The sequence below is a fragment of the Anser anser genome, assembly GCF_964211835.1.
Source record: "Anser anser genome assembly, chromosome: 3".
NCBI classification, from domain to species: domain Eukaryota; kingdom Metazoa; phylum Chordata; class Aves; order Anseriformes; family Anatidae; genus Anser; species Anser anser.
In genome coordinates this window covers 12,710,415-12,730,683 of record NC_139722.1, presented here as the reverse complement: position 1 = coordinate 12,730,683, position 20,269 = coordinate 12,710,415, and the positions used below count along the sequence as shown (strand labels likewise).

Genomic DNA, 20,269 nt, shown 5'->3' with positions numbered 1-20,269 from the left:
AACAGTCTACAGATGATCCTTCAGGCAAAACATCATAAAATTACCAAACAATTCAGTAAAAGAAGTCAGACATACGTATATGTGGGTGGGAAAAATTGTAACTGATAAAAAAAATCAAGACTGTTCTTGGAAATGAAGCGTAACAAATTTAACGATCTAGCCTTCTAAAATATAAAGAGGTTTGAACAACCTAGAGAAATATTACTATAAATGTTTTCCCTCCCCCAATTTCCACAGCATTAGAAGAACCCCCCCAAAAATTAGGAACAGCAAATCATCTGTACCAAATAACAAACCAAATGATAAATACCACTGCACATCTCTTATGATGGCTATTTAAACACAATTCTGGAATCAATTTACTTGAGATAGGATCATACGGATCAGTTACCAGAGAGAGTTTTCCTTATTCTCCAAAACCAATCCAGCTCCATCAGTGGCACCATCACTCAGCGTTTCCGTACCAGCTAACAGCTGACAGTAATGAATTTCTGCCCCACAGCTCCACACCGCCGTTAATATGCATGAGAGAAACCCAAAGATGTACTTTCTGCTCCCCTCCCAGAAAGCCATTAACTCCAGCTAACCTCCCAGACTTAATGTGGGGTTGCTGCAAAATGAAAATGAGGATGATCAGGTTATGTACCAAATACATTGGCAATTAAGAAAGGAAAACAGAAAGTAGGTTTTCTTTGAAACGCCTTTGAGAATTAAGAAAAACACCTCTTCCCCTCACTTCTCAACCTAAACACGTTCAGCCTAAACAACAGAAATCTTGGTACGCTACCGGGCTCAGTTCAGTTGTATACTAGGACCAGCTGTTCTCAGCACCAACTTCGACCCCCCTGCGTTCCCCGCAGACATTACTCCAGGCAGGACATGGGTCTTTGTACATCTTGCATCTGCCAGTGAAGCACAGGCGCAGTGGAAGTCGTAGGGCATCTGGGATAGGACATGATGCCTGTGTTGGGCAATTCCATCAAACCATGCTCCATTGTGTCCTAATCCCCAAATAAAGATGGTCTTTGGAAGGTAACTGCAGTCCACTCTTGCCAAATTCTGGACTTCATCCCCCCAGAAATCTACTCTTTCCTTAGATTTACCACTTCGTATGAGAACAGAAGCACAAAATTGGATTCCCATGAAAATTCTGGAGATGGTTACAATAATTCCAGTTAGGAACTTAAAGTAACTGGGTTAGTAAGCAGGAAGCCCTCTAACCTAATAGGAAACAATGTTGAGAAGTCGATACCTTAAACATCATTATCCTGGAAGCTCAAGAGATGCCTATGTTATTAAGAAGGGTTTTAAAACCTTCAAGCCTCCCCGGGAGCGAAATACAAAGACATCCCTTTCACAAAGAGATGAGGGAAGGAGTCACGCAATTTTGAAGTTTCGGATGAGAAGACAAGAGCACACCCCCAAGCACCATTTAGCAATTCAAGAGCATCAGTAAACCAACCACGGAGGAAGTAAAAGAGCTGGGTGGTATGCTCTTTTCAGGCTAAAATGCAGGCTCACAACCACATCTCCACTTGACAGGGCACTGCCCTAGCCAACAGACTAGTCTCTCCCAGACCATTCCCAGTGAAGGTATGAAATTGAAGAATATTTACTGGATGAAAGAATGAAACACCGATAGCAATCAGATTTCCCTCACCTCAGATGAATGTCTTCATCACAGGGCAGGAGTTGCCCTCCCTTCGGCCTAATTAATTTTTTTTTCCCCCAAGTAACACACTTGCAGGTGAAATAAAGGTTTCCTACCACTACGGGACACTTTATGAGATGCTGACTATTGTACTCTCCTGGGAAGAGAGAGATGTGAGCTTAAATTACTTCAAGCTGAAAAGGGGACATAGAAACAAGCTTCCCGCTTCATGGGTAATTGATGCAACTAATGCACCATTGAATATAAAGAGAAGAGGGAGAGAGAAACATCACTGCAAACATTTCTTCCTTGAGTTTGAATAAATAGTTTACACTTCTTATTTATTTATAAGCAAAACAAGGTTTTCAAATCCAGGGGGATCATTCCTGTCTAACGATGCCAAAGGCAGTTAGACACAAGAGAGATGCCATTCTCCTGAACAGTCACGGGAGTAACAGTGCTGGATGGATGCAGACGTGTAGCTCAGTGTACCTAATTTTCCCTACAGTAAAAATACAGACTGCAGTGTGCTTTCAGAAATGAGTTTTAAGAACACCATAGTTGGCTTTGAGGCATCTAATTGTAAAATAGGCCACTCAAATAATTTATGAATTCAGGCTGCAATTCAACAGGGAGAAAGATTTTCCCTCCAAAATACCATAAATTATACATATACATATATATATATATAAAAATATAAAGCTTCTAATAGCTACTTAAATTTTAAGTAAAGCCTATGTATATCAGAGAGCTATAGGACAGCACAGAACAGCTGTTATCTAAAATGTCAGCGTAAGTCCACAGATCCCTTTAAAAACACCAAACTACCTCCACAGCATTATTAAATTGCGCAAACTCCGATGCCCAGATATGACTCAATCTTTCAGAGCTCACCACAGATAAACAGGTGACCAAACGCAACATCCCAATATATTCCATTCCGTGTTCCATATATGACACCTCCCAGGACATGTCAATGCTATTCAACAGATCTGAGGGTGACAAGTTTATGAATCACATTTATTAACTCAAAACTCTGACAAAAACATTGGCAGTTGCGATAGGCATAGATAACACCACAAGTTGCATTGCTAGTGGAACCTTCAAAATGAAATTTTCACATTTTACAAACTTGATAAATTCCTTACACAGATTTATTGAAAAAAATAACTCTCAAACTTAGGCATTAGCTGCACCTGTTCCACTGCCATTCATCCAACTCATGATCTTAAAAGTCAACTTGTACACTGCCATTTCAAACAGGCCTTCCTTCGGAAGTATTATCATTGACAGGGAAAAAAAATAGGGCAAAACACACAGAAAGTTCCCATAGCACACTAGTTATGTACTCTATGGACAAGCTGGTAAAGTAGACAAGAATATTTCAGCTGTTGGTGAGCAAAGGTAACTGTTCCTGAATTAAGTCCGTAAGATATGGAAGATGTGAAGATACCACTCATGAGACTATTTCTAAACATTTTAAATCCATAATAATAAATACAAATCTTTTAAGCACCTGCGTGTCACTGCTGCCCTAGTTCATATCCATCCTATATTTGTCTTGTATCTGCTATTTTTCATGTACAAGCAACTACTGTTACCAAATCAGGAATTTGTATCAAACAGTATATAAAGACGGAAAATAAGACACACGTATTTCATTTTAATTGCAAGTGTAGATTGGAATTTTGTGAAAACAGAAGAATGGTAAAAATCAATACTTCACAAGAATTAGGACCTACACAACTCCCATCATTCACATTGCTCTCATCATCATTCATACATGAATGCATAGCAGCTTCTATTACAATTTTAATTTAAACAGCAAAATTCAAATTTATGACTCCATTTTTTGCAGCTCTCAAGCTGTCCCGTATTTTAAATATTTTAATTCATGCCTCTCAAACTGTTTTCTCAGATTTAATGTTACTATTTTGCATTCATAGATAACGTAAGTAGAAGGCACTGCTAAAAGAATGATTGATAATACTGAAACAGATCCAAATACATACTGAATTCAGTACACAGGAAATACTATGAGGTTTTGGCTCCTTCAAATTGATACATACTATTACTATGCACATTCCTCTGCCCACTGATACTATAGCTCACATTGACATAGTAAGTTTGTTTCCAAGGATTTAATAGGAGGCCTAATGATGTCTGGATTGTATGCAGGTTTTGGATTTAGAATATATTTTTCTGTTTTGTGTACAATGTGAACTGAATGATCAAGTTAATGTGCTACTGCATCTAGTACTAAAGAATGTCAGTGATTCCACAAAACTATTTTACAGTTTCTCTAAAAACTCCAACCAAAAGGGTATTTGGAAATACATATAATCAATTCAAGAAGTCTTATTTATAGTATCTGTATACCTATGAAATATAGTTTCCGTTAAGGTAGGAAAATTGTTATTCATCTAAATAATCTCTAGTATTTTTATATACATTTTAACCACTCATTTTGTATAACACATAACCCATGTAAATCTGCAACACACTGCATATGCAAATCCCTGACATCTTTGTGAGACTACCATAGTGCTGAGGACAAGATATTTTAGGCTGACAAAACAGTGTCAAAAATGATGTCATGAAGACAAGCTAAGCACACTAATAATGAATTATCTTCCCAGCACTGTAAAATTCACTAACAGGCTCACTATTATGGCAAAATGACATCTGCTGACAGTAACTATACAGTAGTACCCAAGATCTTCACCATTTTTCTTTTGTGAATTAACCAAGTATTTTTCATTCTAATTACTGGCATACGTTGTCTTTTTAATGACTTGTGACTTGTTTATTTTCTGTTTTTAATAAAGAACAGAAGTTCACAGGCATATGTGACTGCAAAAACGGTAGATGAGAAAAAGTACAGAGCAATATACAATAAAATAATGGACAGTCATTAAGAAACCATGCAAATAATTCAGAAAGCCTCTCTTATGCTTGCCATAGTTTACATTCAAGTGAAACCTTAATGATCAGATACACTATACTACAGTGGTTCAAAATACAGCTGAAGAATCTTATTCTTAGTTGCTATTTTATGCTTTTTATATATTTAAATTAAACCCTTTACGCTAGTCTCAATCTGTAATTTCATTAAAACATTTTGTGAGTTGTTGAACTTTATGATTTGTTTGTTTTTATTTCAGGCCTGGTGTGTGTGGGGGGTGGTTTACAAGAATGCAGAAAGGAGAACCCAACATGAGAAATTACAAAGTTTATTCCCTAAAAAAATAAGATATCTTGCCGATGTATAAATCTTCTTTATATCTTACAAAGATATAGAAGTTAGCATAACTGAGAAAAGGGAAGTATCAACTTAGTTCTTCTCTGTGTAATATGAGTTGGGGTATTTTTGTAGACCAATGCTGAGCATGTAAAATTCTTTGCCCACAAGGCAACCTCCTGTCACAACTGCATTTCATTCCAGATCTCCCCACCTAAGCGTTCACAGTCAAAGTCATTTTTATTTTTTTCTGACCTTGCAGATGGCAAGAATAGGAGAAGGAAAGCAAAGCAAAAACATCCCTATCCCCCTCAACTTACGCTTTCCACATACAAACTGCCTTTAGGAGCTGGTAAATATAAACAGAGTGCAAAGATCCCCTGTATGGAAATCAAGGACTACCAGAACAGGCTGGAAACCAACACACATCACAACCCTCAGCAAGTTATTAGCAACAACACTGAAAGAATGGGAAGTTAAAAGTCTTTCTGTGCTTCTCGTGAATTATGGAACATTTGATTTTATACACTGGCATCATATATTACCAGGGCCATAGCATAACAAAACCCAGATAAATAAATTTGAAGCTCAACTGTCTTGAAATTAAATTAGGGGAAAAAAAAAAAAAGAGCAGAAATGCTTGTGTGGTATCTGTTCAGAGATTCAAATGATGAGATGAATTTAACATTGCAGAACGTGTTTTCCATCTGCTCTCTCTCATGCCTAGCCTTCACAATGGCACATCCTTCTAGAAATGGTGCTCACAGCACCCTGCATCCAACCATCTCCAGCAGCTGAAATAGAAAGTTTTCCCTAATAACCGAAGTTGTGAAATTGAACCCCCCTTATGCCCAGCCTCAAGCAAGGGCGTACTTAATCCAGAGAAGGGCTACAGCCTTTTTGTTTGTTTGTTTGTTTGTTTGATTGATACCCTCAGCCCTGTTACAGCTCATCCTGGCACCTGGGCCCACAGGGAGCCAGGTGCCCACAGCACACCAGCCTGATGGGGGTCCCTGAGGAAGACATGGGAGCTCCTTTAGGGACCGAGGCAGTGATAGGAGCTCAGGCACGGTCCTTTTGGGGCCGAGGCTGCGATGAGAGCTCCTTTTGGGGCCGAGGCAAAAAGCCTCTTCCCGAACAGAGGCTAAGATCTACCAGCAAAACGTTTTACCACGGAGGAAGGGAAAGCAAAGCGTGGCCCTGGTGCCCCGTAACCCCACTCGAGGCCGCCGGAGCCGGTGTTTTTTGAGGCAACAGTTGGCCGCCTCCCCACCGGCAACCCCCCCACCCCTCTGCCCCCCGAGGCTGGCAGGAGGAGGGCAGGGAACGGGGGGCGGCCGCGGGGAGCTGGGCTGAAGGAGGGGGGCACAAAGGCGGCGGCGAGGGGAAAGGCAACCCCCGATCTGAGATGAGAAAGATAAAAATAAAACCACCACAAAACAACACAGGGGCTGCAGAGCCTCCCGTCTCCCAGCAGGGCGCTGCGGGGGCGGCTTCTCCCTCCCCCCCTTACCCCACGAATCTTCCACCCCTCAGACGACGGGGCGCCGCCCGCCCCCACCGGCGGCCAGCCGCAGCCCCCGAGCCGCCTTACCTGAGCTACCCGTCGCCGCTGGCCGCTGCGGGGACCCTCGTCCATCCCCCGAGCCTCAGAGACAGCCGGCGGCGCGGCCCAGCCCGGCCCGGCCCAGCCCAGCCCAGCCCCGCGCCACACTCGCAGGCCCGCCCCGCGGTGGCTGCGTGCGGCTGCCGCCAGCCGCCGGCCCCGGCCGGGCGCGGTTCCCCTCCCGGGCCCGCCTCTCGCTGCTGAAGGGGGGCCGAGAGCCCCTCAATGTCTCCCCACCGGGCTGTATAGGGTCACAAGAGGGAGGAGGAAGAGAGGATGAAGCCTCCCTCCCCCGGTGGAGGGTGGGGAAGGGGCGGCAGGGCGCGGGGACAGAGGAGGCGGCGCGGTTTGAGATAAGGGGAAGAGGGAGAAAGAGGGTGAGGGGGGTATCCTGCCTTTGCACAGACCTCACCAAGGGTGATTCGTGCTCCACATGTACCCCCCAGCCCAGAAGGGTAGAGACACCCGGTGGTGTTACCCCTGAAGTCACTGAAGAGCGGCCCCCACCCACCCTATTCCCCTCAGCAACAGCGGCTTCGACCCAAATCTGCCCCGTTTCCACCGAAATCTGCCCCGTTTCGACCCAAATCTGCTCCGTTTCGACCAAAAACTGCCCCGTTTCGACCCAAAGCTGCCCCGTTTCGACCCAAATCTGCTCCGTTTCGACCAAAAACTGCCCCGTTTCGACCCAAATCTGCCCCGTTTCTCACATTTCCCAGCCTGTCCCCTTCTCCTTTGTGGGCTTTTGACTCCTGGTGTGTGTGTGAATGCTTGAGTTCAGCAGGGCTGCAAAGACATTTTGTATGTGTGTGTGCGCATTTCTGACTTCGCAGAAGGCAGCACTTCCTCAAGATGTCAAAACCAGATCTGAGCCCATTCACAGCTCGTGAAAATACTTTGTACTTCCTCTTACTGTTTGGAGGGTTAAGTAAGGTTAAAGTTGTAAAAGCGGCTATGCGGCGCTTGGTTTCCCCCTTCCCCAAAAGCCAGTCTATGAGTCATTTACAGGAAGAAAGAAAAAAAAAAAATTGCCTACAAGTAACTATTGGAAGTACAGCATAGAAATACCAGGTTATTTATTCACACCGGGGTTTTGCTTACTGAGCTCTGTAGATGTGAGACGCTGCAAGGCTGACCACAAAGCCATTGTAACACTGTCAGTGCACCCATGAGTTCACAGCTGTGCTATGTAACGTTGGGAAAACGTGTCAGAGAAAAAGGGCCTCTGCGCGCTGAGCAGGTGTGATGCTCTTGAACAAGGTGAGTTTTGCAGTGCTCTGGAGCAGAGCAGCTCGGTAGAGCTGGGAGCGTGTAGGATCTGCTGCTGACCTGATCTTCTGGCCTTTCACACCAAGTCAGCGTCCCAGAGCAGCAACACTTACATGCCCAAACTTGTTGTCTTTACCCAGGCTGTGGTCAGACATCCTTCAACTATTCTCTTTTGGTCTGAAAATTCCAAATTTTCTGGTCAGAAAATAATTCAAGGGACAGAACTGGTCTATTAAAAGGCTTAGTCTCTGTTACAGTGGCACATATTTAATACAGCTATCCTTACAGCACCCAGCTTAGTGGAACACTAAACTGCTGGCTTGCATTTTTTATCCACAAGTCTCAAAAGTACCTTTTAAAAGAAGTAAAAAGCATTGCTCCACTTTCAAGCAGGAAGAATGGTCACGTGGAAAACTTGAACCAGGATAGAGAACTGAACCTCAGATTCACAGCTAGCAACTTAATGTCCCCTTTTCCTTGCTTATTTTTCTGGGGCATGTGTTCTGACCACTGTATAATGGACACGTCTTTAACTGTCTGCTGTTACAAAAAGAAAGAGCTGTCACCCATCACTGGTAAATACTCCCGTTCTGTTAGTGTGTGTTACGTGTGCTCTCAGAATGCCTGCACTGAATGCAGCTGGAACTTAGCCACAAGAATATTTTGATTCTGGATACTGATAGTATTTAGGAGTTAGATATGTCCAACTTTTAAATTCTGCCAAAACAAAGGGACTGTTATATATTGATGAAATGAACTGTAGAACATCTACCCAGCTTTAGCATAACATACTGCCGTAAGACTGAAGTTGAACAGCCTTTAGGGGGAACGGCAGTTGAGTGATAGATTTCAGATTCTCAACTTTGGACAATGACGTTACAGACCAGGAATTAATTGTTTAGTCAGCTACTTGCATATTGGCCATGCCACAGTAACTATCTGTGTGAAACTGCTATGCCAATGCAGATGTGAGACAAATTCAATTTGGGACACATTTGGTAGGATTCAGATTCCTAAATAAAGCTCTTTCTTATCATTTGGACTCTATGAGGTGTCTTACATAGTGCCCAGCTTTTGCTCAGAAGAGGTGCAGAATCTTACAAAGTTCTGTCTCATATCTACCAGCTGCATGCCAGTACCTCAAACACCCTAAACTTTTTTTTGATTTAAGGATGTGCTTGCATTTAGGCAGGCAAATTGTACCTCTAAAATTAGGTATGTAGACACTTAAATGATCTTAGACATTGGTCAGGTGTCTAATCTCCCACTGAAGTCAGTAGTAGTGTCTGGTTCTGGTCCTTTCATATGGGTGTCTCAAGCATCACAAGAAGCAGTCAGGTGCCTACTGGGGAGCGATGATATGGACCAGCCACTACAAAGCTGTGTTATCACAGCTCAAAGCTACCCAGGCTCCACTGAGCCAAGTCCTGAAGGGGTAAGCAGGAATATGCAGGGCATTTCAAGATGCCCTTGGTTATCTTGCTTTGTTTTCTGCCACTCTTATGGAAGCATGCAGGTCTCTTCTAGGTCCTATGACCCATACAGGTAGCTCAGACAACTCAAGATGCCCACTGCTGCAGAAGTCAATCTGTCTTCACTGCAATGGAAATTTAGATCCCTAGCTGAAGACAACTGCATACAGACAACAAAAATTTGGAAGTTTGAGTCTCACATTGAATCCCATCCAAATCAATTTGCTATCTTAAATCTCAGGGGAATTTAACACATTTTGTTGCACAGTTATGACAATGTATATGCAACCAGTTCTCATGGCTTAACTGGAACATAGTAGCATAGCACCAATAGCCCATTTTTTAGATGCTGTCTGTAATTTGAAAGATAACATAGAGGTTTTTGTTTGTTTTTTGTTTGTTTGTTTGTTTGTTTGTTTTAAATGGGAATGATTGAGTCATAAAGTCATAGAATCATAGAATCATTAAGGTTGGAAAAGACCTCTAAGATCATCTAGTCTAACCGCCCACCTCCCACCAATGTCACCCACTAAACCATGTCCCTAAGCATGACGTCCAACCTTTCCTTGAACACCCTCAGGGGTGGTGACACCACCACTTCCCTGGGCAACCCATTCCAATGCCTGACTACTCTTTCTAAGAAAAAATGTCTCCTAATTTCCAACCTAAACCTCCCCTGGCACAACTTGAGGCCATTCCCTCTAGTTCTATTGCTAGTTATCTGGGAGAAGAGGCTGACCCCCAGCTCCCCACACCTTCCTTTCAGGTAATTGTAGAGGACAATAAGGTCTCCCCTGAGCCTCCTCTTCTCCAAACTAAACAACCCCAGTTCCTTCACCTGCTCCTCATAAGACTTATGTCATAGACTTATGTCAAGGCTTTTGGATAAGCCATCCACAAAGTTGGCAAATATTTGAATGACTATCTACCTAGGACAGCGTAGCCTTCTGTAGAGAGTACAGTGCCTTAAAAGTTTTGAAACTCATAGTTTTAGGCAGAATTGCACTAACAATCATCTGGATGCAAACAGTGGCCTTGGAACAGATGGAAAAGTGAGTTCTCTGCTTTTGATATTTGACTTGCCAAGAAGAAGTAATAGATTTATCTAGCAGTTTTCTCAAGTATTTAATGTAGGGGTTGATTTGTGGAATAAAAGGACATCTTTCTTAATATTCATTTTAACTCTGTACAGACTGCCATGAAAGAAGGGTTTAGCACCCACTTCAGAGATTACCAAATTCAAAGGAGAGTCTCTTCAATTTCAGCGGCCATTGAATCAGCCCCTTAATCACCTCCTCCATCTGGAAGTACTTTATTTTTGTGGTTAATGCAGAAAAAAAAAAAAAAGGATAATGCTAATATATTCTATGAAGTAAATTGTATGAATATTCAGTATGATCCTGTCATCACTTGCATAATTCATGGTACCACTGATACTGTTTGGAATTGTAGCTGTTCATCACTTACGAAGACAATGCTCTGTACTGTTCTGGAATTTAGGGACATAATTTTCTGAGTTATGAGTTATATTGCTCAAAATTAGGAGTAAAAACCGTAGATGAGACATAACAAACCAAATAAATAAATAAAGGGATGGTGGAGGGGAGGAGTTAATCTGTCATTTTATGAGTCTGAATTGTGTCTGAAAATGTTTCCTACCAGAGAAATGTGCTGCTGTGGTTTGTCAGCTTATTTTTCTCTCCTCGCAAAGAATCAGCTATTAGTAAGTGGGCAGAGAAAACTTCTGCTTCTCAGTTGTTGTGGATATCTTCTGCTTGAAGAGCTTGCTTTCTCAACATGCATTGAGCCTTCATTGGAAATCCCCTGTTTATTTCTCGCAACAGCTGATGAAAGAAATTAGCAGAAGCATGGGCAGACGGCCCTTTGCTGGCAAAGGGCCAACTACTGGAGATCACAGCAGCTACACTGATCACAAAAATATAGGAGTCCCCACTGAACACAGCTGGAAATCTGACTTGTATTTGTTTACCTATTTGAAACTCAATATGTTGGAAATATAATCCTCTTTATAATGCATGTACACACCTTAATGAGGTATACAATAAAATATATTTATTTTATATGTGAAGTATATTCATTAGGCATTCAATGCAGACAATCTTCACTGTCAGTCTTACACAAATTAAACAACTTTTCTCAAGAAAGTGATATGATTAAGCTTCTGGTATAGGCTTTTAAAGGTATAGATATGCATGCATGCAATTTTAAAACAGTTGAGATTTATGAAATATATTGCTTAAAGTAAAAAGTAATTTTTTTTTTGTCATTTTTTACCAAGTCAGAATAATATACATTAAATAATGAGACTTTGGTTATGTAATTGAATAGGAATGTGGTAAGACCCTAGGATATTTTTGGGGCACGGTTCTCAACCGTATACAACTTATCCAAACATACACAGGCAAAGCTTAATATTTGTGTCCCTATACACTGATACATGCTTATTGATAACACTATAACACTGAAAATCATAAAAATTAATAACAGGAAACTTACCTTTTAAATTCAAAAGTTTATCAAGTAGCTAACATGGAATATTTACTCATTCTGTATTCTTCTTCTACAATGAAACTGCAGAGTAGTGGAATTATATTGTACAAAACAAAACGAAAAAAGCTCAGATTTTCTTGAAATAATATTCCTAATGAAAAATTAATAGCAATAATTGCAATAGCTCACCGGGTATGTAATGTTACATTTATCACTATTAATGTTAATAAGAAAATGTCTAAGTACCAAACTATTTTAAGCTGGTCGGCACAAACCCATTTTCATTTGCATCTAGCAAGATGTATCCTGGCAACCGTATATTTCTGGATTCGTAACAATTTATTCTATTCATTTTATGCAAATGAGGTAACCAATACTGCAAGAATCATGAGAATTCAAGATGGATAACTTGGATAACATCGTTCAGAGCTATATATAGATGACTAGGAGTGATAAGTGAGTAATATATATATATATTTAACAATCTATTGAGCATTTCTTTCCATGTACCTATCCAGCTAAGGGGTTTATCTTGCACAATTCACGTACTTTTACTCCAAAATAGAAAGAAGTAGCAACCCAAGCTGCGTCCTGTGAAGTAATGATTATCACACACCACAGTCATGCTTCTGTTTTGTTCTTTTTGGGGTTGAAAATGCTGCATGTTTCCCAGACTCATACAGAGTTTAATCAGCTGAAGGGAGGGGGAAGAGCAAAGGCTCTAGCCGTTGACCGCATCTATGCATGCTGACTTGATAACTTGATAAGTTAGCACAGTATCTAGAGCAAACACAAAGCTGAAGCTATATATGGAGTTTCTATCTTATTGTGTGCAAATGTCATTGAAAGGACACATAAGAAAACTTTTGGTTTCAGTGTATATGTGTGAATGATTTCAATGCATTTGCTATAGGATTAGGTTATAGCAACCTGTGCATCTTCAGTGTGTTCTAGTATCACCAAAACCTTGTTGGATTAGAGAAGATCTAAGGTGTTCAGCTGTAACAAAGCTCTGCTTATAAAAATGCAGAGTGTATAATGCCATCATAAGAACAAAACTCTCATAAAAATAGTTAATACTTTTTTCTTACCTATGTTGTTCAAGAGCTTTCAGCCTGGATCAAACTCAATGAACCTGAATAATCCAGAAGTTGGACCTATATAGTCCTTCTAAAGCAACAACTGAAGCTTTCTGTAGCAGCATAGCTGGTAGACCTAAGCTGGATACTACTAGATGTTCCTCAGTGAATAAAAGATACTGTTGTTCCACTCTGAGATAGTAATCTTCCACTACCGAGCAGTGAAACTCAATTATATCTACAATAAATTCAAACTGGGCAACTGAAATGGTCCTCAGTCACTTTTCCTGTCGTTGTTTCAGAGTCAAATGTACCTATAGCAAGAGCAAGGGAACTGTTTTCAAAGTAACTCCTACCTTATACTGACAAAACACAATGTTCAGAACATGCTTCATGAGCTAATCAGTAGAGCCTTCCTTGGGTACAACAGGCTTTTTAAAAAGAAAGGAGTACATAGCTGGTGAAAACAGTAATTTCAGCAATATGATTTTTCCCTATTTCTACATGGCAGTCACTGAAATTTTTGTCTGAGATCTTTGTTAGAGAGTTAAAAGGTCAGAACAGCAGGTTCGAGACCACCTGCAGAAACTGAACAGGAACAAGTCTATGGGGCCGATGACATGCATCCCAGGGTCCTGAGGGAACTGGCTGATGTAGTGGCCAAGACTCTTTTCATCATATTCAAAAAGTCCTGGTAGTTAGGTAAAGTCCCTAGTGACTGGAAAAAGTGAAACATCACTCCCATTTTTAAAAAGGGTAGAAATGAAGATCCAAGGAACTACAGACCAGTGAGCCTCCGCTCTGTACTTGGGAATATCATGAACAGGTCCTCTTGGAAGCAATGTCAAGGCACATGAAGGACAAGGAGGTGATCTGAGACAGCCAGCATTGATCCCCCAAGGGCAGATCATGCCTGACCAATCTGCTGGCTTTCTATGATGGAGTGACTGCATCAGTTGACAAAAGAAGACTGACTGATAACATCTACCTGGACTTCTGTAAGACCTTTGACGCAGTCCCAAATGACATCCTGGTCTCCAAATTGGAGAGATATGGATTTGATGGGTGCACCAGTCAGTGGATAAGGAAGTGTCTGGATGGCCTCAGTCAGAGAGTTGCATTCAACAGCTCTGTGTCCGGATGGAGGCTGGTGATGAGTGGCATCCCTCAGGGGTCTGTCCTGGGACTGGTGCTGTTTAATATCTTTATCAATGACATAGACGGTGGGATCGAGTGCACCCTCAGCAAGTTTGCAGATGACACTAACCTGAGTGGTGCGGTTGATCCAACTGAAGTAAGGGATGCCATCCAAAAGGACTTGGACAAGCTTGAGAAGTGGGCCCAAATGAACCTAATGAGGTTCAACAAGTCCAAGTCCAAGATTCTGCACCTGGGCTGGGGCAATCCCAGACAGGAGTACAGACTAGGAGAACTCATTAAGAGCAGCCCTGCAGAGAAAGACTTGGGGGTTCTGGTGGACAAAGAGGTCGATGTGAGCCAGCGGTGTGCACTTGCATTCCAGAAGGCCAACTGCATCCTGGGCTGCATCAACAAAGGTGTGGCCAGCAGGTGGAAGGAGGTGACTGTCCCACTCTGCTCTGCCCTTGTGAGGCCCCACTTGAAGCAATGCATCCAGGTCTGGGACACTCAGCACAAGCAGGACATGACCTATTAGAGTGGGTCCACAGGAGGGCAAAGAAGTTGAACAGAGGGCTGGAGCACCTCTCCTATGAAGTAATTTTGAGAGAGCTGGGGATGTTCAGTCTGGAGAAGAGAAGGCTCCAAGGAGACTTCATTGCAACCTTTCAGTACTTAAAGGGGCTTATAAAAAAGATGAAGAGCAACTTTTTACATGGGCAGATAGTGATAGGACAAAGGAGAATGGTTTTAAACTAAGAGGGAGATTTAGATTAAATTTTAGGAGGAAATTCTTCACCCAAAGGGTGGTCTTGGACCTGGGGGGTTTTGGCTGATGAGAAGTTCAATAAGAACTGTATGCACACGAATGTGTGCTTGCAACCCAGAAAGCCAACCACATCCTGGGCTGCATCAAAAGAATCATGGCTGGCAGGTTGAGGGAGGTGATTCTCCCCTTATACTCTGCTCTTGTGAGACCCCACCTGAAGTACTATGTTCAGCTCTGGGGCCCCCAGCCCAAGAAGGACATGGAATTGAGTCCAGAAGAGGGTTCTGAAGATGATCAGAGGGCTGGAGCACCTCTTTCATGAAGAAAGGCTGATAGAGTTGGGATTGTTTAGCCTGGAGAAGAGAAGGCTTCAGCAAGACTTTATAGTGGCCTTCCAATACCTAAAGGGGTCCCCCAGGAAAGCTGGGGAGGGACTTTTTACAAGGGCATGTAGTGATAGGACAAGGGGTAGTGGTTTTAAATTGAAATAGGGTAGATTCAGATTAGGTATAATGAAGAAATTCTTCACTATGAGGTATATGAGGAACTGGAATAGGTTGCTCAGAGAAGCTGTGGATGCCCCAACCCTGGAAGTGTTCAAGGCCAGGCTGGATGGGGCTTTGAGCAACCTGGTCTGGTGGGAAGTGTCCCTGCCCATGGCAGGGGGGTAGGAACTAGGTGATCGTTAAGGTCCCTTTCAACCCAAACCATTCCACGATTCTATGAAATACTGTATTGAATGCATTCTTTATGTATACAGCACAATTGTTTATGGAATACATCAAACCAAACAAGATCCAATACCCTGTCTTGCATAGAGTGTTTGGGAAGGATTTGCAGGATTGAGTTTCTCCTTTGCAGAAGCATTAAGTTGTGAATGGATGTTACCTTCTTGGTTCCACTGTGTTAATAAAGGACATTACCACTCCCAGCTGCTTGTCAACTTTTTGCCTGTGATTATTGTTCCCCATCTTATTGCTGGGATGACTTGCTAATATAGTCAAAATGAGACAGGTTAGATGAAACAGTTTAAAAAGTAGGTCTTTGCTGGGTCATCTCATTTTGACTGAACCGTACTAGGATATGCTCACCCTGTCACCTCTGCAAGAAAACATGAGTAAATGTGACAACGTCCAGCATAAAGTGGAGAGAGGTGGGCAGGTTGTTCCTAGAATGCACTTCTGCTCATCACTCAGCAAACTTGAGGAATTCAAAACTGAGTCCTCCCTTCTACAATTGTTTGGTTCTTTTGATACAACAGACAACTTAAAGCACATGCTGTAAGTTTTACTAAAGTCACCGGGATTTATCTGTTTGCTATGTCAAAACAAATCTCAGTGTAGGTGTAAATCACTATGTGTAAATCTAATGATTTTTCTTGAATGTGTTTTTTTCTATTTACCCACATTTCACTAATTGTAGATGACCCATAATACATGAAAGGCAGTAGAAGACTGGCTCATCTTGGTTTTCTTTTCTGGTTTTATTTGAGAACAAGTAGGATAAAGTACTTTAAAACTGTCTTGTATGTTTTAGTCAGACCAAAAAAAAAAAAAAATCTATTTTTTTTTACCTGAGATCTTAAAAGTCAAAATTACTTTTTTAGAAAGAAGTGCTTCTGCCTTTTAGTTGAACGTTCAAAGAAAATTTAAGTATAACAGCATCTGTAAAAACTCCATTTGAGAGGGTGCCAACACACAAAGACACACAAACAAAATTAATTCCTCTATAATCTAGGCATTCCAAGCTTAGTCCATCACTTGTCTAGTTTATAATACAAACAGCACAGCAACAGAAGTGCTAGGAACATTGAGATAATGCTTTCTTCACTGCCCAAAAGTGCATTACTCTTTTGCTGTCTTACTAGAGTTAGAATAGTTATAGGTCATATACTATCTTCCTGCTAGATAATGTCAAAAGTAATTAAAAAAGGTAAATATCATTATTAGTAGTAAACTACCTGTGCCTTTTCTGGCATTTGAACAAGGAAAGCTAAGCACATTTTCGTGAGTTCTCTAAATAACCATTATATTTCTTCTTTCAAGCACTGAATCTATCCACAAATGTAAGAAAGTATTACTTATCTGAAAGATAAATGCAGCCGTAATTATGAAAAGTCAGTAGTCAGCAGTCAAGAAGATGTTAAAAATGAACAGCAATTAATACCAAGTCATTTATGAGGATAAATTGAAAGTTTATTTACATGGGTGGAAAAAGACCTGTTTCCACAATATATTGAACAATTATAGGATAAGAGGATCATAAAATTATTAATGTTGGAAAGGACCCGAGGCAGTTTCTAGTCCAACCTCCTGTTCAAAGCAGGGTCAGCTCTGAGACCAAGTTGCTCTGGTATTTATCCAATCAGTTCTTGAAAACCTCCAAGAATGGAAACTGTACAGCCTCTGAGCTTACTGTCTGACTGTCCTCATGCTGAAAAGACTTTTCCTTATATCCAGTCTGAACATCCCTTTTTTTCAACTTATGTGCATTGAGTCCCTTCCTCCTGCCATACATCACTCTGAAGAACTTGTCTCTGTCCTGGATAACCTTCTCATGGGTATTAGAAAGCTTCTGTTATTTCTCCCTAATAGTGATATACAATAGACAGTAAGTCTTTGCCTCATTTTTCCTATCAGCTACTATGAATGTGAAATAAATATCTTACCCTACCTCACCTTCTTCTGTTTTCCTGATAAAGCCACCGATCCTAATCCCCTGTCCTCCCCGGTGGTATGTCTTCTGTGAGCCATGTATAACAAAGTCCCCAAAGCCATCTTAAATCATGATGTTGCCTTGAGCTTTTATTCTAGTGAGAGAAGCTCCTTGCTTTCCAGTAGTGACCAGAAGTTTCTGGGAGCCAGCTATAGTGTCTCATTGCTTTGGCATTGCTTCTTGTAACAGTCCTAGTTAGACATACCACAGTTCTACTTTGAACAGTTTCAGCTTTGTCACTATGGTGCAAAACAATCCAAGTATTTCTCTGAGAAGATGATATGCAAACAGTCTTTTCTAGCTCATTAATAGGTGGCAACAGAAAGCTATTTCTCCTATGATAAAAAATATGTTCATTCAGTTGTTAGAAGGAACTGAGCATTGACTTATAAAACAACTGATTTTGCATAAAAATGAAATTTAGAAAAAGCTTTTTTTCAGATCCTTATAGATCTCATAGTAAGGCTGAAGCATACTCTCTGCTTTAAGTCTTTCACTGCATTTTCTGCATTTCTTTGCATACAAGAGATGGCTTCCTGCTGCAGGTAGCACCTTTAAAAGGAGCTGTAGGACTGAGCTAGGAGCTGTTTCAGTGCAGCCATAACAAGAAAATGTCAAGCTGTGCCACAAATTCTGTCAGAATGAAAATGAAAGCCATGGATGAAGACAGAGAAAAGCATTTAAAATTTTCTTGGATAGGACAGCCTCTATGACTCAAATATGGCAGTGGAAAAAAACAAACAAGATAACTTTTCATGCCATCATAACTAGATCAAATCATAAGGAGATCTCTCTTCATCACAGAGTTTGAAATATAGCTAAAATCTTATGCATAACCTAGTTGGAGGCTGGCCTTCCTGTATGCAGAGCAGAGAGGAGCTCTGCCCTTTGCTGAGGTTCAGGATGAGGGCATGAAATTCCTCTCTGTGTGTTTGCTTTGTGCATCCAGTGATTACAAATGGTGTTTTCTTTACCCTGAAGGTTCAACAGTGATAGGGAACGCCATGCAATGAACAACATAAAACAAGCCATTAGAGTTTTTCCTTCCCACGCTTTAGTTTGTATCACATTTTGTGCTGAACGATTTTTTTAATGTCTTTTCACCAAGTAAAACACAGTATAAAAAGAAGGCTTAATGCAAACGAATCAACGAGATAATTAGTGCTTTAATCAAACAAGCAGGTTCAATTCATGCAGTACCAAAAAGGCATTTCCAGCTCTGCCTCCCTGACAATCTTTGCTATTAATTGAGCACATCTAGCTTGCAGTTTGCTAAATAGCACAAAGATGACGACATGGGCCATGGTGCTGTACGTGGTTTGCAATCCATTGATTAGCCTACAGCAAATGGAGAAAAAAGGGGTGAGGTTAAAAGTTGTATTTTAACCTCTTAATGACTTGGAAACCTACTGACTTCAGGGTCTTGTTCAGGGTTTCGGTTTCTGGCAGTCAGCAACTTTCAGATCTCTGAAGGGTTCCTCTCTCTCCGAGGGTAACTGCCGTGTGAAGCTCAGCAAGAAGCAGCACAGATCTGCATATTCAGTTCTGGATACAATAGCTCCATTCTCACTGTCAGGTCAGCAGTCAAGTTCAATGTAACTCCTCCTTCTGTTTCTGAATCAGGACTTTATGGAAATGCTGAGGATTTTTAATAAAGTAGCTCTGCTGTGAAACAAATCTGCCCTTAGTGACAGCTCTGTACTGAGCCACACCAGCGTAGAGCTTATTAAGTCAAAATTTTAAAGTTCAAAGACAGCATCAGGTTTCAGTGGGCGTCTCTCCTGATCTGCTCTTCACAGCAACATAATTTGTTACCACCCATATTTTATTAGACAAGTAAAGTCTACATGCTCTTGCTGTTGTAAAACTGGGTATATTTCAGTAACCAGTGAACCATTCACACACACGCACATGCACATGCACACACACATATGTTATCTTATCAGAAGCCCAAGCTTCGAGTCTTTAAACTGATTTTCAGCCTTTTTTTTTGCACCTAAATTCAGATCCAGTCTATGATTTCTAATCAGTAACAAGCTTTTCCATAACCCTGGAAATGATATTTTTCAGTATTTTGGTGTAATATTAAATTAATGCATCACAGAGCAGAGAAGAATGTTATTCCATGGGTCTCAATTCAGTCATTAATATGACCTGATTTACGGTCAAATCTTTCTTCACAGAATATAATTTCTGATGTGGGTAAACTCCATCTTTTAAATTTCAGTGTTATAGCCTTTGCAAAAGAACCATTGCAGTTGATTATAATCTTGCATGAAATCAGCAGCCAAATTATTTTATTTTTGAAATAAAATTGCAAATTGTACCATTACTGTCAACACTTGTACATTTTCCCCCATTGTTTTTATAGAAACCGTAAGCAACTTTTTTATTTTTTATTTTTTTTAAATATAAATCTCTACACCAGTTGATGGGATTTTATTCTGATTTCAATGCTTTGTGTTGCAATCATGTGGAATACAGTTTTTAAGTGTGGAGGGCTTGTGATAATGTTAAACACATGGAAACCAATTTCCTTTAACTGAGTTTTTCTTGTGGTCCTCACTAACAAAGAATGTCATTGGGAATCCATCTGCTGGCCTGAATGTGGCATTTCTAACTTGGTCATTGGGTCTCTCAGTCCTTTTTTTTTTTTTTTTTGAGGATTTATAAACACAAACTTACTTCTTTATATCTTCATCCCACAGTAATCCAGTAATCCTATAGATAGCTGCTGTAGATCATTGTCCAATCTCTGTCTGCCTCCTTGGATGTTTTTCTGCTGATTGGGAGGCCTTCCTCTGTTATTGCCAGAAGAA

At 41.0% G+C, this 20,269-nt stretch overlaps 1 long non-coding RNA gene across 4 annotated transcripts in view; it reads right to left on the bottom strand.

The window, feature by feature from the left end:
- LOC310896416 overlaps positions 1-7,021 on the bottom strand; it is a 33,017-nt gene extending 25,996 nt beyond the window's left edge. The window contains exon 1 of one of the 4 annotated variants that reach the window (XR_014581460.1): positions 6,487-7,021. This is a non-coding gene — a long non-coding RNA (uncharacterized lncRNA). The remainder of the gene's footprint in view (positions 1-6,486) is intronic. The other 3 variants (XR_014581461.1, XR_014581462.1, XR_014581463.1) reach the window with 3 other exon arrangements.
- Between the last annotated feature and the right edge of the window lie 13,248 nt (positions 7,022-20,269).